General features: G+C 37.8%; 1 protein-coding gene across 11 annotated transcripts in view; it reads left to right on the top strand.

Annotated features, from left to right (window-relative positions):
* NCOA2 (nuclear receptor coactivator 2) overlaps positions 1–25,554 on the top strand; it is a 291,623-nt gene that overhangs the window by 79,342 nt on the left and 186,727 nt on the right. For all 11 annotated transcript variants that reach the window (XM_058699787.1, XM_058699793.1, XM_058699792.1 and 8 more), the window contains exon 2: positions 18,153–18,209. The gene's annotated coding sequence lies outside the window, so the exon portion shown is untranslated. The remainder of the gene's footprint in view (positions 1–18,152; positions 18,210–25,554) is intronic.

Genomic DNA, 25,554 nt, shown 5'->3' with positions numbered 1-25,554 from the left:
TTACAACCTGTTTTTTGTTTTTGTTTTTTTTCCATTTGCCAATACACTGCAGCCCTCCTTCCAGGTCAATAAATGTTTATTCCTCTAGTTGCTCTTTTTTTAAATTGTGTTTTAATGTTTATTATTTAATGTTAATAATCATAATATGTGGGGTCATCTTTACTTTTGCCGTTTTATAAGTGAATCATGATTTTTAGATTTGCACATCTTCCTTAATCTAGCACTTGGAGTCTAAACTCATTTGCGCGAAGGTGGCTTTTACTCCATAGCCGGAAATGGGATAACTATAGGTTGGTGGTGCGTACTATGCTTTGATAGCTTTTCGTGAGTCTTTTTGTGGCAGTCTGTGCTTTATTTTAAAATGCGACTTGTTCATGTATTTGTGGACAAGGAAGTGGCTTTTGAAATTTACTCTGTATCTGAGAATTACCTTCCACATTTCTAAAATGGATATAAGAGCAAAGTGGGTAGGGGTGTGTGGTGGGGGGGGGGGCACTTGTGTAAACATTTAAGGATTAGGAAGAACAGAAATACCCCAGTTTTTTAGGCAGTGCTGACTGCTTCTATTCCTAGAAAAGATTTTTTTGATGTAACTTTAAAAATGAACACATAACTTATTCTGCTGTAATTTCTTCCAGTTTTAAACATATTTAATTTGTGAATTACATAAGCATTACACCTCGTATACATGAGGGGAAGAGTGAGGTTTGAGACTGGAACCCACAATCTCTTATTTTCTCAAAATAGCTCTCTTCACTCTGCCATGTTACCACTATTACCAGTGACAAGTCGCACCTCTTTGCCTGAAGTGGTAAGTTCTACCACTTTTAAAATACCATCACCAAAAACAGCTCAAGTTCCTAAGCTGCCTTCTACTTCCAAAAGCATTTGGAAGTATTTTTGGACCCGCTAAACATCATTAGATGGAAGTAAGGAGAAAATGTATTTGGTTCATTTGTATTAGAGAATTCATAGTTGTCTGGAGGAAGGGTTAGAAATGTCTCATCCCTTTGGGACTTAAATAAATTCATCAAGTGTTATAAGATCATGAGCACGAGATACATTCAGATTAGTTAATTAGCCTTTGCCTCAGAGTTTGCTATTTTATAAATAGGGCAAAAACCACACTTACAGTTGCTTCCATGTTACTGTTAGGTTAACTGTGGCTCAGTGATTCAGTAATTTGACTCACCCTCTGCTTGGAAATGTTTGCTCCCAATTTCAGACACAAATCCTTGCATTATTGTAAGACTGGTTCAAGTATTCTTTCTGTAATGAACATTTTCCCCCTAATTATATGTCTTTGCTAATACATATCCAAAGTGTCTGCTCCTATCAGCATTAAGGTCTCAGATTCTTTAGTGTCAGTTCTGGGTAATTGATTGAGCATGACTCCTGGGGGAAATGTTTTAATATGATGTCATTTTTGTCACCGAGAGGACACTTTATGATTATGAGAAGATTTTCACAGTAGTTCCTCTATTCCAAGTTGCTGTTTATTGTAAAGTACAATATTAGATTAGCAGCTTTTCAGTAAAAATAAAAAGAAACACTGTCACATTGCATGTACAATTGTAAGATCAGCTTTTCGGAAAATATGAAAATATATATGCTTGGGAAATAAGAAGAAATTATATTAGTTTTGGTTTGTTTAGCAATGATTTTCTTTAAAATGTGTAGAAGTATTTTCTAAGATGGGTTCATTGGAATAAAAGTGCTTTAGAGTGTCAGTTGGTATTTTTAAATGTCTAAAATGTATGTGGATCAATACGTTTGTGAAATGGTACGTTCAACTTGAGAAGCTTATGTGTGCTGTCAGTCTTCACATATTTTCAAATTTATTTCGCCATGGAACCTTTTTTTATCAAGGAATATACATCAGTTAAGACAACCTTGGGGGCGCCTGGGTGGCGCAGTCGGTTAAGCGGCCGACTTCAGCCAGGTCACGATCTCGTGTCTGTGAGTTCGAGCCCCGCGTCGGGCTCTGTGCTGACAGCTCGGAGCCTGGAGCCTGTTTCCAATTCTGTGTCTCCCTCTCTCTCTGCCCCTCCCCCGTTCATGCTCTGTGTCTCTCTGTCCCAAAAATAAATAAAAAAACATTGAAAAAAAAAATTAAAAAAAAAAAAAAAAGACAACCTTGATATATGGCAATATTTTTATAACATGTTGAAACCAATAGGATTTTCTTGAAAATAATTTTTGAGACATAATGGCCCCAAATGGAGTCATCTTAGGGAATTTAAGATAAAGGACATGAAGATTTAAAGAAACGAGGAAACAGTATAGCCACTCAAAAATAGCACCGTATTTTTTTCTTTTTTACTGGTATGTAATATACTTTGCAGTTTAAAAGTGGCTTTTTCTAGAAATTTAAGCAAAGTTGGGAGTCAGAAGATCTGACTTCTAGGCTTTTTTTTTTTTTTTCTTGGCTGAGTGACTTTAATCAAATCACATAACCTCACCGAACTTCCCTTTTGACATTTGTCTAATGCACATAATAATTACATTCTCAAAGTCTGCCTCACAGAATTGTTGTAAAGATAAAATAAGAGAAAAATAATCTATCCGTAGGTGTCTGAAGCTTGTAAAGTAAGATTAGGGGAATAGTTGTTCCTTAATATTAAGCAAATAGAAGATGCACGTGTCTTCAAACCCTATCTATTTAGACTAATGGCTCTTTCTTTGAACAGTCGAATTTTTTAGAGCTAAACTGGAATTTGGAGATAATTGTGCCACTCTTTTTCTTTTTCACTGAGGAACTGAAGCCAAGAGATGGTAAGTGATTGGCCTTGAATTTTATAGGGAAGTCTAGGAGGATGGCCAGGTCTCCTGACGCACATTCTCATTCCACGCTAGCCTCCAGAGCAGTCTGGAAGGGAGAAACAATGTGCCACCTGTTAAGTCAGATATTCTTGAGTACCTCCCTCCCAGATATTGTTACTTTTTTATAATGAAATGTTAGTATTGTTGTTTTTAAGTTCCTAATTATATTCTTGTTCAGTACTCTGTTTTGACTTTTATGGTATATTTGGGCTAACATACTAAGGAATTACTTTTTAGCAGATTTTGTCTTTTACGTCATGTTTTTTAAAAAAGAAAATTCTGACAACTTACTGCGTAATGTGCCAAAACTGAAATTAGGAGAAAAAAGATAAACACAGGCCATTTATAATTTAGGTTACTGTTTGTCGCACCTTTACTATTTTGATGTTTAGAGCACAAAGAATTTGTTAACTTGCCCTTGCTACCATATACCTCTTTTCAGGATTTTGAAGACAAAATGAGAAGGTTTGTTTCTTTGTGACCGCTTTTGAAAACATTATCTTTTTTTTTTTTTTTTTTTTTTTGGCCTCAAATATTTACTAAGACAGAAAATAGCATTGCTTATTTTTATTGGCCACACTTGAAAAATAACTAGGGAATAAATGTGTTATCAGTCAATACATATTTGCTGAGTACCCTCTACAGAGGCGGTTTGTAAGGTGCTGATGATTTTAAGAGACACTATGGTCGTCGGGCCAAGAGGCCACGAGCATACTTATTTACTGTCGTGTTCTTTTACAGCATGAGATCAAACATTTTTCTGTATTTAAAAATACCTGGTAAAATAATTTTCTCTATTTATGTTCTTTTTACCCTCTTGTGAAATTTGAATAGAGAAATACTGTAAATAGAAAAAGTGTGAATAATTTTAGAACCCCGAGAATAATATGAAAGGTTAAATTGTCTATGCTTTCATAAAAGAAGCAGTTAAGATTATTTTAGTCACTGGAATAGTAAGTGTGTTTGTTTAAACTGTAGCACACCTAGACAGAAATAAATCTTATTAAAACAACAACTTACTACTGACCTTACTTGGTTTGCCCATTCTGGGTCCCAGAATCTTGACTGCAGTAAAGTAGAAAAGGTCTACTTGGCCTATTTGTAATAATATCTCTAAAAGGTTCTTTAACCTGATACTTTATGACGAAAAAATAAAAAGGATTAGTTACGCATGCCTTGAATTTATAGTCTGAAATAAGAACCCAAACATTTTATTATATACTGTGGTTCACTAAGGCATGCTTAGATACTGCAAACTGCAAATGATCTTTTATGGGATTTTGATTCAATCTTCACTTCCTTCTCACAGAGGGACTCAAACCCCAAGTCCCTCGATGAGATAGGTCTACGTATTGATTTGATCTGAGCTGCTGATTAGGTTATTTTTGTGAAAAACATTAAAAGGTACACAAGAAGACACTATTTTACATAATACTCTCTGGTCTATAAGTTCCTTGAAGTCAGGGCATTTTTTTTTTTTTTTAAGTTTACTTATTTATTTTGAGAGGGAAAGAAAGCACGAGTGGGGGAGCGGTAGAGAGAGGGAGAGGAGAGAGAGAATCCCAAGCATGCTCTGCACTGTCAGCACAGAGCCCAGTGCAGGGCTGGAACACATCAATTGTGAGATCATGACCTGAGCTGAAGTCGGATGCTCAACCAACTAAGCCACCCAGGTGCCCCAGGACATTTCTTTTTTTAAAACCATCTCCAGAGTCTGTGTATATCCCTATTTATAGGCCCTGATATTATAAATATTTGTTGGATAAATGAACAAATGGATTTATATTTATTTTTATGCACTATAATCCTCTTTTGTGTCTGATACCATTCTGGTTTCTAGCTAGTTTTCCCGAGACATTTCTTTTTTGCTTTAAAGTCTTTATTATTACTACTTATGAAAAGCTGTTAGTTTTTATTCTAGTTATCTATTGCTTAAGTAGCTTATGATGATGATGATGATGATGTCTCATAATTCTGTGGGGTAGTAACTTGGGCAGGGCATAGCAGGGGTGACATGTTTCTGCTCCATGATGTGTGGAGTCTCACCTGATGGAACAGGAACTGGTACGTGCTGGAACAGCTGGGGACTGGCTGAGCACCTCACTCTCTTTTTCATTTGGCCTCTTTGGATGACCATGTTGGGCTTCCTCATAGTATGGCGGCTTCAAGGTAGTCAGACATATGCAGTGGCTCAGGACTCCAAGATTAAGGGTTCCAAAGGCCTGGGCGGCAGCTTCAAAGCTCAGAAGTTCCAGAATATCATTTCTGCCACAGTCTGTTCGGTCAGGCCAATCACTAAGGCAACCCCAGTGTCAAGGGGAGGGCAGTTATACTTCATTTCTCAGTGGGAGGTGTGGCAGAGTTTATTGCTATCATTAGTCTTCCACAGTTTCTTTATGTATGACTTGTCATTGTTACTATTAACCTTATTAGGATGTGGTTTATTTTAGGATGTTCGGCAAAATGTCCACTTTTAAGTACTTAGGGACCTGATGATAGCTCCTTTCTCCCTGTCTTCATGCTTGTTCTGGCTTGACTGCCTGGAGTGCTCTTCTTCCTAGACCTGCGTGAGAGAGGAAGGAGTGTTAAAAATTTCTTTGGGTAGAAACAAGAACTTCTTGGTTGCAAGTTCATGCTCAAAATGGATTTCCCCCGTGGTGCCAGAGGGGAGTACCTGTATTTGTGTATCTGTGTGTGTGTGTGTGTGTGTGTGTGTATAAATACACCATTTATAATAGGCCAGTGGTACCTAGAGATTTTGATTTTATGAACTATTAAACATTTCCCCCCAAATCTAGGGAACTGATGTAGGATTGCCAAATTTTGAATTCAGTCAAGCCATGATACAAGGGGAAAAAAACAAACAAACAAAAAACATCGGCTATAACCACCATTTCAGAAAACAGAAGGAAAATTTAACCCCACAAAATGATAAGCTCATAATCTAACAATAAAGGAAAATCCTAAATTTAATAAAGTTTAGCTTTATAGAAAAATAAAGCACTACCATTTTTTCTCATTTAGGTTTAAACCTAGAAAAATTTTGCTTTGGAGCTACACTCAGACATTTTGGGGACCACTGGTAGGGTCTTACTTTGACTTGTCAGCAGAATTTTTTTAAAAATAAAAGCTGTACCTGAATTTTTTAAATCTATATTTTGTAGCCATATTTATTGTAAATAATGGGTGAATTAACTGGTGTAATGGTCCTTATGAGAAACACCATTTTAGTATATGTTACTTGATTCTTTTTCAGCGTGGAAAGATTTTAGTTTCATTAGGACCTATAAAATAAAACCACATTTACTAACTAAATATTAACAAAACTACTAAAGCAATAAGATTTAAGTTAACAATACCATGCAGTGTTGTCTGGTTATAACAAAGTTGCTGTTAGTAACCTGAGCTCAGATTCCATTGAGTTCATCATATACTATTAGCTGTGTAAAGATACTTCAAATCTCCCCCACTATTTTTCTTTCCTTGAACTTACAGAAAACTGTTTCTCAAGACTTGATGTGAAAGACATTAAAATAATACTAGCCTGGGGGCGCCTGGATGGCTCAGTTGGTTAAGCATCTGATTCTTGATTTCCCCTCAGGTCATGATCTCCCGGTTGGTGGGAGGGAGTGGTTGGTGAGACTGAGTCCCCTGTGGGGCTCTTTGGTGAAAACGTGGAGACTGCTTGGGATTCTGTCTCTCCTCCCTCTCTGCCCCTCCCCAGCTCATGCACACATGTGTGATCGCTCTTTCTTTCAAAATAAATGCGCTTAAAAAAAAAACAACAAAACAACTAGTTTGTCAACCAGTGTGGATAATGGTTATCCATGATTTAGCATATCCATGTAAGCAATCTGAGATTGTCATCAGAATGAAAATTTTGTGGACATTTGTATGTGTTCTTGGACTTTGAGATTCCCAGATTAAGGAAAGCTCCAGCCACTCTAGTTTATTTTCTTAACTGTTCCACCTTAGGTTTTAGGATTGTTTCATTTTCTTTTTAAACTCAATTCTTTGTGTTGGAGAGAGTTGTCACAGCTTTTTAAATTTTCTTTATATCTGTCTTTTATCCTACAGTATCAGTATTTCTTCCATTTTCTTTGCTTATAGGCACAACAGGCCAATAATTGAATAATCTTGTGAGTGACACATTTGGGGGTAACTCACAGGTTTGTATTGAGCGAATTCATTTGTTGGGTGAATGGTGCTTGTGGCGTTTTTTGTAATGGCTGGATGTTAGAAAGCATCTTCATGATACCACATCGATTCTCCCCACCCCCGCACCTGTACCCCCCCACCCCCCACCCCTGGGGAGGATGTGGGGGAGGGGAGGAAGGTGGTGGGTGGAGCAAGAAGTGCGGAGGACTGAAGCCCGAGCAAGGAAGTAGGATAGAAACCACAGGGAAAAGTGGAGGGTTTGTATTCAGAAAGACCTAGATTCTGCTGCTAGTTCTGCCTCTTGCTTTAACTTCTTTCCGTTTCCTCACCTGCAAAATGGAACCGATAGATGCCTATTTATGGGAAATAGCAAAAATAATGCTTGTAACATTTGTATCACAGCAGTTAATACTTGATACTTAGCAAAAGGTAGCTCTTGTTATTCTGTATGTTTAGGATATTAGGAAGCTCATCTCCAGACTTTTTGATTTTTATTTATGTTTTCTATTGTTAGATATTTTTTCTACATATTCTAGATTCACAACTAAGTTACAAACCTCTCGTACCTTTTTGTGTACCTTATGCCCTTCTGTGATACGAAGGTTGACATATTTGATGATGATTTCCATAGCAGTTAGTTAAGATAGGATAGGAAGGCTAGTGTCTTGAGGGTAGTAGTTGTTTTGGGGTTCATAGAAACTCCTTTAACCAGAGGGTGAATGAGAAGTGCTATTGCTGTCAGTGGAGGTGCTCATCTCTTTGAGCCTCAGTTTCCCATCCATAAAACTGAGTAGTTAACCTATTTTTAAGTTTCTTCCAGAGCTAAATTTTTATTCAAAATGGTACTCCTGCCACAGGATCCCATTTTCTCCAATATTCCTCAATGTTTTTGTCAGAACCTAGAAATGCAGTCAAATGAAAAATTGCATTTAAAAATTTTTACCAGTGGGAAACTCTATATAGGCCCACACAACAAATCAAATTTCTGATGAAGGGGGCACCTGGGTGGCTCAGTCGGTTAAGTGTCCGACTTGAGCTCGGGTCATGTTCTTGCAGGTCGTGATCTCGAGCCCCGCGTCAGGCTCTGTGCCGACAGACAGCTCAGCGCCTGGAGCCTTTTTCGGATTCTCTGTCTCCCTCTCTCTCTGCCCTCCCCTCCCTTCACACTCTGTGTCTCTCAAAAATAAATAAACATTAAAAAAAATTCTGATGAAGTATCTTTCGATAATATTTCTTCTGAGTGACCGCTGGATATGTGAGTTGACTCAGTGAGATCATACAGGCAATAAACATGTGACTAGGTGCTATCTGTACTCCAAGGATGAGCTCTCCATTTTCCCACATGCTAAATTGCATAGCTTTCTCTTTGTAATCTAGGGCTCCTGTTTGGAATACCATATTCTTTCTAAAAGTGTAAAAGGTTGGTACATTTAATTACATTATGTAAAATTGTAATTTTACTTTAAAAAACTTAGTGTGACATAAAATTATAGCCATGAACACATATACATACATGTGGGCTGTTTTCAAGTTTTAAAAAATACCATTTTTTTAGGGCTTGCTACTCTCTCTTTTCCCCTCTCCCCTCTCCCCTCTCCCTTCTGTCACCTTCCTTCTCCCTCCTCATTGTTTTTAGGCAGATTGGTGCTGCCTGCCAGGCAGTCAGTATTAAGAACATAATGCTGGAGTCAGGGGGACCTGGGTTTGACACCCAGCTCCATCACACCTTCTTTGACTTTAAGCAAATGGTATTACCTCTTTTTAAAAAAATGTTTATTTATATTGAGAGAGAGCGAGCGAGTGGGGGAGGGAGGGAGTGGCAGAGAGAGAGGAAGAGAGAGAATCCCAAGCAGGCTCTGTGCTGACGGCCGGGCTCAATCTCAGGAACCCCCAAGAACTGGGAGATCATGACCTGAGCCAAGTCAAGGATCAGATGCTTAACTGACTGAGCCACTCAGGTGCCTCTGTACTAACCTCTTCTTGGTTGTAAAATAGGTTTTATAGAACATCTTCCTTTTTAAGAATGCTATCTTCTTCATACTGTGTGCATCTTTTTTTTTTTTTATGAATATTCCCTTTATTATGTTAAAATGATGATTAACTTAATGCGGTCATATGCTGTTGAAAGGTGTGGCCTCCTCTTAGGAGGTGGGAATGCACAGTCAGTGACAGTCATTTGGGGAAGCCCATCCTGAGAGAGGAAACAGAATCTCAGTGGGGGGTCTCTGCTGGACAGAAAGTTTATGCTGGTCCTTGTGAAGCTGGTTTTGAGGATACTGTTAGGTATTGGTTAAAGACTGTGTCCCTCCCGGTCCTGGGTAGGCAGATCATATAGTTTTATTTTATTTTATTTTATTTTATTTTTTTTTATTTTTTCAACGTTTTTTATTTATTTTTGGGACAGAGAGAGACAGAGCATGAACGGGGGAGGGGCAGAGAGAGAGGGACACACAGAATCGGAAACAGGCTCCAGGCTCCGAGCCATCAGCCCAGAGCCCGACGCGGGGCTCGAACTCACGGACCGCGAGATCGTGACCTGGCTGAAGTCGGACGCTTAACCGACCGCGCCACCCAGGCGCCCCAGATCATATAGTTTTAATGTTGCTTTTGGTTCAGTCTCTCTTGTTACCCCATAGTCTTGAGGTGAGTTTTACACAGGGATATTAGGAAACCTGCATTGCCCTCAGGGATATTAGGGAAGGGGGTTCTAGGCTCGTTTTATATTGGAGAGTGGTCATTGCAGCATTAATTAGGGAGAAAAGCCTAGGAGAAGGTGAATTTCTGAGGAGTTCACAGTCCTATTTCCTCTTCCTAAGTGGATTTCTTTCCCCTACTGCTAATAGTTGCAGGGTATATATTTTATTAAGGAAGGTAGACATTTCCTCTTAGATTGGTTTATTGTGAAAAATAAACTGACAATGTACAGAAATCATCTATTATTCTGATGTACACAGTAGGCTTCAGTAACATTCTCATTTCAAGGAGAATGAAGGAAAGCATTGCAGGCAAAGGTTATCCATTTTGTGGGAGAAAAACAATTAAAATTCTTACTAATTGTGTTTTAGGGCCTTTTATTTTGGGAAGACTGATTGGTTGTCAGGATGGCATGTTCTAGTCTTGGTTGAGACTCATCTCTGAGTCTTTTATGTCTATTTCAGAAAGATGAAGTTCTGACCGGTAATTTATTTTTCCTTTTCTCTCCTGTAATTCCTTAAAAACTGTATCATGTGTGGACTTGGGGGCTGAGCTCCCTAATTAAAGCCCCAGGACTTCTGCAGGAATGTTGTTTTAAAAATCACTAATCCAACAGCAGGTTGGTTTTTTTTTTTTTTCTTTTTAAAGTTTATGTATGTATTTTGAGAGAGAGTATGTGTGTGTGAGCAGGGGAGGGGCAGAGAGAGAGAATCCCAAGTAGGATCCGCGCTGTCAACACAGAGCCCAACGCGAGGCTCCAACTCACAAACCGAGAGATCGTGACCTGTGCCGAAATGAGGAGTCAGAGGCTTAACTGACTGAGCCACCCAGGTGCCCCAGCAGGTGGATGAAACCTTACCTTGCCCTCAAGAAGCAGTCTAGAAGGGAAGATTAACTGTAGCGTAAGGTGACGATGATAGTCATTATTTGCACGTGCTGTGTTCAAATCCTTATTTCCGGTTCCTTTGTGAGTGCTTTCTCCGGTCTGCTTTATATCTTTGTCATTCCAGTGAGACTGTTCTTAGGAAGGTCGTCAGCACTTTCTGCTTGCCAGACCAGGTAGACACTGTAATTCTCATAGCACTGAACGATTTTGAGCACCCTCTCCTTCTCAGAACTGTCTCCTCTTGGATTCTATAGTACTTGTCTTTGCTGGTCTTCCTCCTGCTTCTGGCTTTTCCCTAAGAAATCTTAACCATTTCTGCGGATTTAAATATTATGTTCAGGTTAGTGACTCCAACTTGAATATGTTTAGTCCCCTTCCAAATGTGAGCCGTGTACATTCATGTACATGTATGAGACTGATTTTTCTGGTAGGTCTGTCTCTTGGCAAGAATACTACTCTTGGAAGAGTTACTGGTTTATGATAGTTGCTGTATTGTTTTTACATTGGCTCAGACCATGGTGGGTGAGAAACAAAAATGAAAGGAATGATCATATGAGATTTATGAATTTGATGGGTAGGTTATTTTGTACCATATTCATATCCATTGTGTTTGTGTACCTACCTGTAGCTTGGGAATTTTTAGGCTGATGATATATCCTTTTCTATGTATCTAATTAGAACTTTTTTTTTTTTACACTTAGGAAGAAAAGTCATTAAGTTATAAATCTAAATCTCTACTTGTTTAACTTGCTGTACTTTTTGAAGCATTTTATTAAATTGAATTAAAATAACAAAAGAACATCTTAAGATTGAACTTCAGTTAATTTTATGCAACAGTTCTAGAAAACTGAAGGCTTCTCTAGCGAATTAAGTTATATGTGTAATAGGCAGAATGAGTAGTTGGAAGGAATACTTAAAGGTTCGTTAATTAATGTTTACACATAAGTTATGAGCTAAATGTCACTTTAAGGGGATCTTTAAGTTGACCTTCTTAAAAAAGAATTTGGAAAATGAAAATTACTTGTTGTAGACTTTCATTAGTTAAGAGTCATTGTCTGCAGTGCAGGTCGAGCCTTTTAAACGAAGAAAACAGAGGCTACCTGAAGTATATATAGAAGTTCTTCAGTTAACTTATAACTTACTCTTCCGTGGTCTGGATGTTATTTTTAGCACCATCGGCTTAACAACTGGGAAAGAATTTTACCTTACATCGTTCAAATTCTATACATATTATTTATGTTAAGATTTTTACAACACATCAAATTTGGGATTTTAATATTGTAGTATTTTGTTAAAATATATATGGAAGCTATGTTTTAGGATACTTCTTTTTGAGATTTCTTTTCTTTTTCTTTTCCTTTTTTTTATTTTTTAGGTTTGTGTTGTTTTGTTTTTTAAATTTAAGTAATCTCTACACCCAACCTGGGGCTTGAACTCACAACCCCGAGATCAAGAGTTGCGTGTTCTTCTAACTGAGCCAGCCAGGTGCCCCAGGATACTTTTATATTATCTAAGATATGTGTAATAGATATATCAAATAAAAAATATAGTATGCTGTTCAATAATCTGAAATACTCTCATAGTTAAGTCTTGAGAGAATGTCCTTTTGATGTACTATAATTTGAAACATGCTGAGTTCAAGGTATGTTTTTTGTTAAGTTATTTGAGAGTTTTTGTGCTTTTAACCAAAAAGAAAACAACTGATTGTACTAATCATTCATTATGAGTATACACTTGTGATGCGTATATGTTTCAGATATGTTTGGTTGAAACTGTTGAAAAATCTCAAGTAATTGGAGTAATACTTCTGGCTTTCTCTCCCTTTCCCCATGTGTCCTCTTCATTTCTACCAACCTGTCTGACTGGCTACACGACTGGGGTGGTGCTGGCCAAATAACACGAAGACCAATAATGGAACCTAATGTTGAAATAGGAAGTATGGCAGTTTTAAGGCTCCCTTTGATGAGAGCCCTCTCTCTTCAACAGCATGTGCCATACGCTCTGTTGTCCATAAAAACTCAAGTTAGTCGTTTTGGTCGGCAAATAGTCTTCATTTGTGTATCGACGCCGATGTGTTGAATGATGACTTCCTTTGATTAGTGGCAACTTTGAGAAGACTGTGAGGCTACATTTGGGTCAGGCAAAAAGAACATCAGGATTCACTAAAAATGTCGGCAGGGGTAGATGGTGTGGAGAATATGCTCTGCTGGTCTTGTTTGTACCATACCAGAAACCAGAAGGTCGTTTTCACGTTGATCACATTTTGGCATCCTCGTTTTCAAATCATGTTGGCAACAACGATAGCATTATCAAAACAGTGAGCTTCCATAACAGCTCAGTGGGTAAAAGCACGCGTGACTCTGCCATCAGACTTCGGATTAGAATCCGGGCTTTGCCACCGCGTTGCTTCTGTGACCTTGAAAAGAGTATTTCACTTGTCAGTTAAGTTTCTGTATCTACACAATGGAGGTGATAGTGGTAGCAGTAGGTACCTTGTAGGGTTGTTAGGAAGATCAAATGGGGTAACCATTTAAGCCACCTCTGCTTGGGGCGCTCACAGAGGCCTTTAAGAAATTGTAGATGATGATGATGGCAGTGATGATTTGATGATGGTGATGGTAAACCAAAACAGCGAAATATGGCTCTTCTCTCATTCTGGTAATCATATACATAGATCTCTCTCTGGATAGATAGGTAGATAGATAGATAGATAGATAGATAGATAGATAGATCGATCTAGATCTATCTGTATATAGAGAGATATATCTAGAGATAGATCTATATCTATATAGATAGATCTGTCTCTACCTATCTACCCTAACCCCTGTTCCTAACCCTTCATATCTATCTATCTATCTATCTATCTAAATAAATAATTAATAAGAGCGAGCGTGCGCATATCTTCTCCTAACCCTCCACCACCTTTTGAAAAATCATTAATAATCAGCTTTGATGCTGTCGGCAACCTTTTTGTGTGTGATGCAGGCTCAGTCCTCATTTTTTGCCTCAGAGCCATGATGTGTTATTCGTGCCTGCTAGTTGATTCTCTGCTTGGCAAATGTTTACACCATTTGCTACTAGAACTCCCTTTTCTCCCTTCAATCCCTTTACTCACACAGTAATGACAATTATCACGTAGAAAGAAAGGGCAGGGATATAGAGGTACATTTTTTAAAAGTCATTTATAATTTTTTTTAGCATTTAAAAAATTGAGGTATGATTGGTGTACCATGAAATGCATTCATTTTAAAGGATGAGTTTTGGTAAATATGTAGTTATGTGTGTCGCGTGTTTCTTATACATATTTTTTCAGCATCATCCACAATCAAGTTTTAGAACAATTCTGTCAGCCCAAAAAGTTCTCTTGTGCCCATTTTCAGGCATTCTCCACTTCCATTCTCTAACCCAAGACACCACTGTTTTGCCTCTATAGTTTTTACTTTTTCTAGAAATTTCAGATTAATGGAATTATATAATGTTATCTTTGTGTCTGGTTTCTTTCACTTAGCACATGTTTTTGAGGCTTGTGTTGTTACATGTGTCAGTAACCCATGCCTTGTCATTGTTGAGTGGTATTCCATTGCACATATGTATTACATTCTAGAAAACCCATTCTCCAAATGATAAACATTTTAGTTGTCTCTGCTTTTTAGCTGTTCTGACCATGACTGCTGGAATCATCCTTGTACAACTACTTGTATGGTCATCTGTCTCCAAGAGACTTGAAAACACACCTTGGTGTCAAACTGTTGGGTTATATGATGAGAAACTTCCAAGCTGTTTTGCAAAATGGTCATACCATTGTGCTTTCCCACCAAGCAAGGGATGTCATGTGAGGGGTTCTAGTTTCTTCCCGTTCTTGTCAACACTAGATGTTTTATTGGATGTCAAGCATATTTTGGTTTTAATTTCTATTCTTCTGATGACTAATGACATTTAGTACTTTTTTGTGTACTTTCCCCATCGTACGTCTTATATAATATATATAACATAGGGGCACCTGGGTGTTTAAGTGGGTTAAGCGGCCAACTCTTGATTTCAGCTCAGGTCATCATCTCGCGATTTGTGAGACTGAGCCCCACTTTGGGCTCTGTGCTGATAGCATGGAGCCTGTTTGAGATTTCTCTCTCTCCCTCTCTCTCTACCCCTCTCCCCTTGGCTCCTCCTCTGCTTGAAATGAACTCTCTCAAAAAAATAAACATTAATATATATATAGGTATATATATAATATATTAAAAAAATCTTTAAGTATTTTGCCCATTAAAAACATTGAATTATTTGTTTATAATTGAGTTGTAGAAGTCTTTTTGTCTATTCTAGCTGACTATCCTTATTATTTAGCTCTTTATATTTTTTAAATGCGTGTACTTTATCAAATGATTATTTTGCCAATAATTTCTCCCAATCTGTGGCTTGTGTTTTCATTTTTAATTATGTCTTTTGAATAGCAGAAGTTTTAATTTTAATGCAGTTCAGTTTATCAGCTTTTTTTCTTTTATGGTCTTTATTTTATGCATTTGGTGTGATATCTAAACATTTTTTTCCTATCCACAATAATTTTCTCCAGGTGCCTTCTTCTACAAGTTTTGTAGTTTAGTTCTTACATTTAGATCTGTGATCCTATCCATTTTGAGTCAATTTTTTTTTTACATTTATTTATTTTTGAGAGACAGAGAGCACATGTGGGGGAGGGGCAGAGAGCAAGGGAGACACAGAATCCAAACCAAGCTCCAGGCTCCAAGCTGTCAGCACAGAGCCCGACCCGGGGCTTGAAGTCACAAACTGTGAGATCATGACCTGAGCTGAAGTCGGATGCTTAACTGACTGAACCACCTAGATGCCCCTATTTTGAGTTAATTTTTATACATCGTGCAGGATAAAGGTCAAGGTTCCTTTTCCCTCTCCATATGTATAACAGTTTCTGGCATCTTTTATTGAAAAGACTGTCTTTCTCGTATAATTACCTTGTGACCTTTATCACAAATGTGTGGGCCTGTTTCTAGATTGTGTTCTCTTCCTTAGGCTAATACCCCACTGTTTTGATTATTATAACCTTATAGTAAGGTTTGAAATTAGGTAGTACTTTTCAATTTTTTTTTTTTTTTTTTTGAGTATAAAGTTTATTTAAGAGAGAGAGAGCACAAGCAAGGGAGGGGCAGAGAGAGAGAGGGAGAATCCCAAGCAGGTCCTGCGCTGTCAGGACAAAGCCGGATGCAGGCTCGAACCTACAAGACCGTGAGATCATGACTGGAGCCGATAGCAAGGGTTGGACACCCACCAGACTGAGTCCCCAGGCGCCCCTTTTTCAACTTGGATGTAGTTTTAAGAGAGCCCTGTCTCAAAAATTTCCCAGCAGTCTCCATGTTTATGTATCTCTCTGGAGGCTGGGCAGATAAAGCCATTACGACATTTGAGGGAAAAATCAGTTCTTGTTGGTGGAGCGGAGGCCTGAAGCCTCTGTTCTCCATCCTTTCGTCGAGCTACCTGTCAGAGCTAGCAGCATTTAGCAGGATCACACTTGCTAGGACAGCAGTCGTACCACCTAGTGTGTACCAGGTGTTTTATGTATGTAATCGTCTCATTTAATACTTACAAGTGCTGCAAACAGACATTATTACCCTCATTTTATAGTTGAATCCACAATAACATTTCCTAGGTCACGTACCTCAGCTGCTGCTAATGACAGAATAATAGGAACGGCAGCCATATGTAGATGCTAGAGGCAGGCTTCGAGAACTGGTCTGTGCAATGATGCTGAACCCCCCTAGGTTCTTTGCGCGGTTCGTGCTGCCTCTGATAGCGACCCATTGCTTTGTGGAGAGGCGGTGTATCCTTTTAGTTCATACGGTGGAAATAGTAGTGGTAGTAAGAAAGAAGGTGACAACTGTCCCTCCGCCCTTTCTTGCAAGGTTCCTGACTTTCATTGTGTCTCTCTGCCCAGACCAGCCTAGCCTTCCCCTCTCCCTCCCTCGAAACACACTCCGGAAAGAACTTTGTGAAAACTGTCACGACTGGTGGGCAGTAGAAGGTGTTGCTTTGTCATGGAGTTGTTGCTGCCTGTACTATCGCTTTAAATGGCTGAGATTTTCCCTTAGGAACTTGTAAAACGTTTTGTGATTCTGTGTTTGTAAGTATTTCATTATAACCTCTTATTTAAAACGTTACACTGAGATACCATTTTGTACTGTGGAAATTATCCACACCTTCATGTCCCCTCTATCTCTTTCTTCAGCATTGGATGAGTCGGCACTTTCTCCTCCTGTTACGTTAGCATATTAGTAAAAACACGCTGAATAATATAGACCAAGCAGTAATAGTTTAATGTCATCACTCCTAATAATCACAACTTTTAGCTCTCGATTGTTTCATAGTGTGATGTCCTTGAGCGAATTAGTTGTTGGTATCGAATTATAATGGGCTTAAGTAGGGCAGCATAATGAATACATTTACCCCAGTAGAGCTGGAAAGAATTGATGACTTCTATTACATAACAGTTTATTGCACACTACTCACTGACTGCCACTTGAGGAGAATCCATTCGTTTTACTTACTGTGATAACTTCTTATTTGCATACAAATTTTCTTTTGTTTTTCATGAATCATCTCTGACTGAACCCTAGCTGCATTTCATTACATTCAATGATCTCTAGACCGATCAGGTTCTTGTAAAAATCCAAATGGAATTTTTTTCCGTTTCTTTCCCCTTTACGCCTCTTTTTCTTTTTTCCCTTTTAGACCTCTTAAAAAGTAGTAAACCTGAATACACGTGAAATATCATAAGCACTTATTTGTTGTGTTTGTATTCCTCACGATGCATCTTGGCAACAAACTTCTTTAGTTCAGTGGAAAGGATTTTTGTGTGGATCAGAGAAAATGTTGCAGGGTCCTTTGGAGGTAAAGTCTTTGTTCTCAAGGGTATACTCCCAGAAGAAATTTGGTGAGCATCTACTCTCATGATCGAACATCTTCATTTCTTCCTTATCTACATTTGCTCTTGCAAATTGTTAAGATTGTCATATATAGCATCATTTTTGCATCATTTTACTTAAGACATTTTTTTTTTTTGAGATAGCATATTACCTGGTCACTTCTGAACTTCGTTAAACAATTATGACATAGATTTTTATTTCAATAATTTCAAGCCTTTTGGTTTCCTATAAATCACTGCAAATTAAGATCGCGATGCGAATTTTATTTATTTGTTTACTCAGCAGACATTTATTGTGCATTGTGTTCCTGTGTTCTGGGAGGGCGGTCTGGAAATAGGGGGCTCAGGCCTCTGCTGCTTCTCAGCTTCTCATTAGATCTAAGCAGCTACACGAAAGTGTAATAAGAGTTACGGTGGGAACTAAAAATTTGTAGGATAGACACCTCATAATTCACAATGAAATGTGGCCTTGCATATTTGATGTTTTCTTATCCAAATAGAAATAATACAGCAAGTCTATGTCTTGATTTATCATGCAATTTAATGGCAAGATATTATTAATGAGTTATTTGTATACTGGTTGTAAAAATCACCTCCATGCTAATGAGTCTAAGAGGATTCTGCATCTTTTTATTCATGTTTGCTTGTTTGTTTGTATTGCAGATTTCTCTCGGATTTGGCTACAAATTTATAGATCTTCTGCACTGTGTACAGGCACAGGTGAGTTCAAATTATGCCCTTCTATTGGAATTTTTTAAAATTTTTTTTAACATTTATTTATTTTTGAGAGACCGAGACAGAGCACAAGCAGGGAGGGGCAGAGAGAGAGGGAGACACAGAATCCGAAGCAGGCTCCAGGCTCTGTGCTGTGAGTGCAGAGCCCGGCGCGGGGCTTGAACTCACGGACTGTGAGATCATGACCTGAGCCGAAGTCGGTGCTTAACCAACGGAGCCACCCAGGTGCCCCTGGAATATTTTGGTTTTTAAGTAAAATCAAATATTAAAAATTATTCTATTCAGAGTTTAGCAAAGTAACATGTAAATAAATATAAATAAAAAACAAAATGTATATTTGTCAGCATTTCTGTTTTATTGTAAAAATTCTGTCAGAATGTGTTAGGTGGTGATGAATTGAATGATGGTTAGGTGGTGATGAATGAATTGAAAGGTGGTGATCTTATCCGTTTATCAGCGCTTACTGTGTATATTTGGGATAGGTTTATATATACCCATGGGATAATTTGAATTATGTCATAACCTGGCAAAATGTGTTTACATTTATTTTTATATATAAATAAAAGAATAGCTGTTATCAATTTTGGCAGCAAATGGAGGTAAATGGTTTAAATTTAATAAGCAGGCTTTTCTTGTCCAACCAGTCTGAAATAGCTTCTCAGTCACTTCTTAGCACACAGCCCTGATTGATTTTTATCATGTGATATATTTTACTTACCTCTTTACAGTCTTCCCTATGAAAATATAAGCTCCATGAACTTTGAGACTGTTTTTGTGTTATTAAAAAATAGTATCCCTGACTTTTTAGGATAGTGCCTGGTCTATCGGAAAGACTGAATAAATGTTTGTGAATATAATTATTAGGTAGTATATATTAAGAGTTCATTTATATTTAGAGTCATTGAACTCTGCATCTATAAATACAAACTAGAAGTAGTTTTTATACTTATTTCTAAATATGAAGTTAATTTGTATCAGATACTTAAAGTATATGGCTCTTAAATGTTCTGAGAAATTACCTGTGTTGCATATTTTATGTACTAAAGTATGCTTAATCAAGATAGAATTCAGAGGGTAATGCTTCCAGTTCTGTATTTATTTTGTCACTACCCTAGAAGGTTCTTATGATCAAGCTGCGGACAAACGTGAAGCAGGTGTGAGAGCTTTTTACCTCCTTACTGGATCGTGCTGCCATATTGGATATGTTTTGTGGTATCTTTATAGAGAGTGAGAGATTTGAAAATTGCTGTCTCTAAAAACCAAATAAGTTAAAAATTTCTCACTACCTGTCACTGGCTACGCAATGTGACTTCCTTACTTGGTTTTCTGTTTCTAGATTGGGGAAATTTTTTGGTCATTTTTCCACTTCGTACGTTGATGTTTGAATTCATGATCAAAAAGCTGTAGGAGGGACACCTGGCTGGCTCTGTCAGTAGAGCACGCGACTCTTGATCTCGAGGTCATGAGTTCAGCCCCACATTGGGCATTGAGCTTACTGGGGAAAAAAAAAAAAAGATAGCTATAGGAATAAGCAGACCACCCATTTCCTTGTGTCCTTGGCAGTTTTCTTTAGGCGGTCCAGGATATTGGTTGCTCTTTTGGGTTCTTCTCTTGGTTTTTTTTCTTCTTCTTCTTATTTTTTTTTTGGTATTTAAAAAAAAAACGTTTATTCATTTATTTTGAGAGAGTCAGAGAGAGAGAGTGAGAGCGAGTGTGTATGCACTAGTGGGTGAGGGGCAGAGAGAAAGGGAGAGAGAGAATCCCAAGCAGGCGGAGCCCAATGCGGGGCTCCATCTCACAAACCGTGAGATCGTGGCCTGAGCTGAAATGAAGAGTCAAATGCTTAAGTGATTGAGCCACCCAGGTGCCCTTGTTTTCTTTTTTGATCTGTTTTCTTCAGGCATTGGTCTCTTTTTCTGCCACTGTGATTTTCATTTGTAGAAAGAATTAAGTCTGACCTTTAGGTTTTTGTTTTTTTTTTTTTTAAACAAAATTTTGTAAATTATATAAGGGTTTTGTATGCACATTTGATTTTCTAAGTGCAACTTGCAGAGATTCCTTTGATAATGTTAATAACAGCAGCTCTTTCAGTGTGTGCCAGGCATTATGTAAGTGCTTTTCAGTTATCTTTAGAAGAACAGATAAGGAAATTGAAGCTTAGAAAGGTTAAGTGACTTTTCCAAGGTCATATCAAATAAGTGGCAATTTGCCACTCCAAAGACCTTGATCTTAACCACTGAGCTCTATTTTATGCCTAAACAGCCCTGAATACAGGCATGTGGTAGTAAGTGTAATATAGGAAGATCATGTTGATATGTGCAGATTTCAAAATTAATTTAAAAGTCAAACCTTATTTGCTTATATTTCATTAGCAGGTCCTAACTTTTAACCTTTATTTCAAACTGTGAAACATGACAACCCATCTGAAATTTAATGACTACCTAAACAATTTAAAGTTCCACTCTGGCACGTTCATTTCATACTCGCTTTTAGAGGGGGAGGCACATGGGGGAAAGCAAGCCATTTGGATTCCTTTTTCCATTATAAATGTGGTATGCTATGAATCAGCATTCTTTACCCCTTGAAATATTAGAAATTTTAGTTTACAGATGGCATTTGTGGCCTGATGGATGAATCACTTTTCTTAGAACAGGTTGTATGAAATACAGTGATTATAGAATTACATAGGACTCTTAACTTGAAAAGCATAATAATTTATATCTTTGGAAACATTTTAAAAATTATTTAAGAAATGAAGTGGCTTCACTTTGAGGTAGAGCAGAGTCGGCTCAAATAGAACTTCAGCTTTCTTTTAGTTTTTTTTTGTTTTTTTTAAAGTTTATTTATTTGTCTTGAGAGACAGAGAGAGAGAGGGAGGGAGAGAGAATCCCTGCTCTAACAGCACAGAGCCCAATGTAGGACTCGTTCTCACGAACCTTGAGATCATGACCTGAGCTGAAAGAAATCAAGAGTTGGATGCTTAACCAACTGAGCCACCCAGGCCTATTAGCTGTTTAGTTTGTTTTCAAGGCTGAGAAGGACATATTATATCAAAATACTTTGGGGGTGACTGGGTGGTTCAGTCAATTGAGCGTCCAACTCTTGATTTTGGCTCAGATCATGATCCCAAAGTCAAGAGACTGATCCCCGCTGTGGGGCTTTGAGCTGAGTGTGGAGGCTGCTTAAGATTCTCTCTCTTCCTCTGCTCCTGTCCCCTGCTCATGCTCGTGCTCACTCACTCTCAAAATAAAATAAAAATATATTGACTTTTAACATGTGTGATAATGTGGACAACATGTTCTTGAAGACAGTGTTGTTGAATACATCTTAAAATTTTGATTTGAGAGCATGATTAATTATATTTCCTTACACTTTCCAAAACGTTTATGTCTATGAGTATAAATGTAAATTTCAGATTTGAGTATCTGGAAAGGGAATTCTGTAGTTTGAATTAAAAAGACAATTTATTTAACAGACCACATTGTGCCTCTTAATCTATAACTACATCGGTATTTCCATTCCATTCTTACATTTAAAGCAATTTTAAAGTTAGCCAATAAAATAATTCTAGAATTGATGGTCAAAACAGGAACAAGCATTAGATAAATCTGTTGGACAATATAGCCTCAAAATGTAATTTTCCCTTCACTATGGAAAACTAAACTCACTGTGGAATCATAGGTACTTTGTATTTACTTCTAAGTCTATTTTCTGTATGCCAGAAGATTTTGGGTGGGATGGGTGGGTGAAGAATTGTTTACAGATACTAGTGAGAGCCAAACTCTGGGATGCTAATATATGGAGATATAAGTTCTCCAATAAAGTGTAATATACTTTTGGTAATACTAATATGTTGTGTTGTTGTGTACTAAATACTCAAAATTTTATTAAGCATATCGAGACATAAAAAAAATTCTGTCCGTATTGGCTATGGCATTCAAGCCACTAGAACATTCAAGTGAGTATTTGTTGCATTTTGAATTCGCTTTTCGTTCATAGATGTGAGATGTGTGGTTAGCAGCCTGATTTAACTAAGAGATGTGTGAGTTCCCGTGAAAATGGGGCAGCTTGATTTGAGCTACAGATCTGAAGCTCTGAGCACTGTCTACTGAAACTCAGTATTGATCTAACCAAACATGGAGGACATTTAAATATATATATCTTGCTTCAGGCAAAATCTACAGACATTTAATTGTATTGCTCCTTTGTGTATTTCCTTGAAATGCTGGCATGGTAGGCACTGTGATCTGGAAAATAACAAGCATTTTGACAGTTGGCAAAATGCCCTCAGTCATTTAACTGTTCGAGCTAGACTCTTAACCCTAGCCCCACTCGGTAGGCACCTCTGCTCTTAGTGAATAGAGTAGACTGCTGAACTCAGGCTTACTGGTAAGTCAAGATGATCGTCTAGTGGGTGTCACTGACAGAGAGCCATCAGTTGGAAACTGTTTGGATGACAGGCCAGTTTTTAAAGCATTTGTACTAGTCTGCTTTCCTCCTTTTTTATGTACGTACTAGTGTCCACAGATTGGACTAGTTGTCCCCATCAAATTAGATTCATTCAGCACCATTAACTCTCCTTTCTCACTCCCCTCCCTCCTCTTTTTACCTTCAGGCCATGCCTCTTTCCTTCTGATTCTCCTTCCTTTCAGAAAGATTTATTAATTGTTTATCTTGTGCTAGCCTATACTCAGTGCTGTGGGAACCAGTATTTCCAATAACCCAAATTATTCAAGTGGAAAAGGAATATCACTACAAGCTTAACTCCCTATTTCCTTGCTCATTGTTTTTACACTGAGCTTTGGCGTTTTGAGTTTTCTTTGAAAGAAAAAAACTGAACAGTAATTTCTGAATTATATGTCTTTTCTTACTAAAAGTCTTAATCTGTCCATAGTAGTAGAGGTTGAGGCACCAGCAACAACAATTAAAGCTATCTAGCCTAAGTAAACGTTTTGTTTGTATGGGGTTAACGATGCTTGCAAAGTGCGCTCCGGGGAAGGTACACACCTCCTGAGGTAGACATGTTGTGCTTGGTCAGGTTGAGGTAATCAGAGTCTGGACAGTCTGTTTAGAACGGTGTCCTTGCTATTTCTATAGGTGCAGACAAGCAGAGTGATATTAGTAAGCATAGTGCATGGACGAAAAACATACCAGAAATATGGGGAGAACCAGATTCTTCTAGTTAACTTAAATTCTGGAAAAGCAAATTTTAGAATTACGGACAGCAACTTAAAAACATATTTTTAAATCAAATTCATAAGCTGTTTCTTGGATTGTAAGACAGTTGAGTTTCAGTTTAGAGCCATTCTACTGTGAGAACACTTTTTTTCAATTGGAAGTTTTTTTTGTTTTTTTTAATGTTTGTTTACATTTGAGAGAGAGACATTAGCGGGGCGGGGGGGGGGGGGGGGGGGAGGAGACAGAATCCTAAGCAGGCTTCAGGCTCTGAGCTGTCAGCACAGAGCCCAATGTGGGGCTCGAACTCACGAACCATGAGATCATGACCCGAGCTGAAGTCGGCAGCTTAATGAACTGAGCCACCCAGCTGCCCCTCAATTGAAAGTTTCTACGTGTGACTTCTGCTGGTGTAGCTGGTGTTTTTTGGAAATCATTAAAATTAAAAGTATTACCAATCTATACTTGTATAAATCTTTTGAGTTAGCATGTCTTAGAGGAGGTAGCACCAGAGTCGGAATCTTCTGAGATGGTTAGAGTGGGCTCTGATTCCTCAGCCATGCTTTTCTGTACTGTAGAACAGGTGGATGTGTACCTGGAAGTGAGAAGACGTGGTTTAGGGATTGTTAGTGCAATGTGTTTCCTGCTTTTTTTGGTTGTTATTGGCCTTTTCATTTCAGTTCAAACTTGTATACTCTACTTATCTGGATAGTAGAGTTGTTAGCTTTAAGAAGAAGGTCTCTAGGAAGCAAAATTTCACATCAGTGCTACCATAGTAACTTTAGGAATTCATGGCCTTTGATTTTGAGATAGTAGGCTTCTTAGCTATCTTGTTCACTTTTACTTTGGAAGGAAAGTGACAAACACGTGTTATTTTCTAGGGAGGTGTTGAATTTGAGTCCGTTAACCTTGCCCGAATACCCTTAAAGATAAAACAGCAAGTAAATAAGGCTGCTTCCATTTACTTGACTTCTACTTTTGAAGCTCAAATCATTCATGTCTTTCTCCACTGTTTACAACATCTATATATAAAGGATAAATTAAGCATTTATTATGAAATTCTCCATATCCATAGAATTAAGTAGATTTTCTTTTTTTTCCCCTCTGATTCTTTTGCTTTAGGATATAGATGTTTCTATTGAGACTCAGATAAACCGGAGAAATCTAGAGAAGTTAACAGCAAATTTTGCTGCTACTTCCATGCATTGGGTTGTCTAAGCATTATTTGCTACCTCATGAATGATTCATGGGTGTCTACAGTCAATGGAAATGTATTTTTTGCCCCAGTTACACCCTGCCTTCCCATCCAAAAAGAGCAAAGGGAGGATAAGACATATATATAGTCTTTAATAGTGGCTAAATGGGAATTTAACCATGTACTATAAATGTATGTAGTTTAATTTTGAAGGATTTCTTAAATACATGTCTGCATGCAGGGTTGGTTTTTGTGGTATCATAGCCTATAGGATCGTTTGCCTTCACTGCCTTTTTTTTTCTTTTTGCTTTTTGATGTATTTACAAATAATTGAATTGATTTTGAATTTATTAATTTGAGGACTTCACTTTCTTTAAGAGTTTTCAATTTTTTGGTGCTAGCTACATGAATTTTAATAAGCAAAATCCTACCCTTGACATTTTGTGGTCTCAACCTAAATGTCTGGAACTTTGCTACCTATCAATATCACAGAGTTGGAACACAGTTTTATTGCACTTTCTTGAGAAGTGAAAAAGGCTGAAAAGGCAAGAGTGTCATAGGCCAGGATAAACTTCGGTGGAAAGATGAGTGGGGAAGTTTATAAAAGACCTACCAATGCCTTATTGGAGTACTGAGACTTCTAAATCTTTATTTAAACTATAAAATAATATCTTTAAAGGAAACAACTGTGCCATAATTATTGAATTGATGACTTAAATTAGAATAGCGAGAGTAGGGGCAAAAGGAAACTCGATCTCTCAATTTCTTTAACTTCTTTGTCACTCACAAAGCTATTTGATCTAGATTTCTTTTTATTTTTTAATTTTTGAATTTTTTTTTGAGAGAGTGAGCGCAAGTGGGGCAGTGGGACAGAGCGAGGGAGAGCGAGAGAGAATCCCGAGCAGGCTCTACATTTCAGTGCAGAGCGCAATGTGGGGCTAGATCTCACGACCATGAGAT

The sequence above is a fragment of the Neofelis nebulosa genome, chromosome 14 (genome assembly GCF_028018385.1).
Source record: "Neofelis nebulosa isolate mNeoNeb1 chromosome 14, mNeoNeb1.pri, whole genome shotgun sequence".
In the NCBI taxonomy this organism is placed as follows: Eukaryota; Metazoa; Chordata; class Mammalia; order Carnivora; family Felidae; genus Neofelis; species Neofelis nebulosa.
Note: the sequence above shows the minus strand (reverse complement) of the source record. Positions and strands in the feature narration are given on the sequence as shown.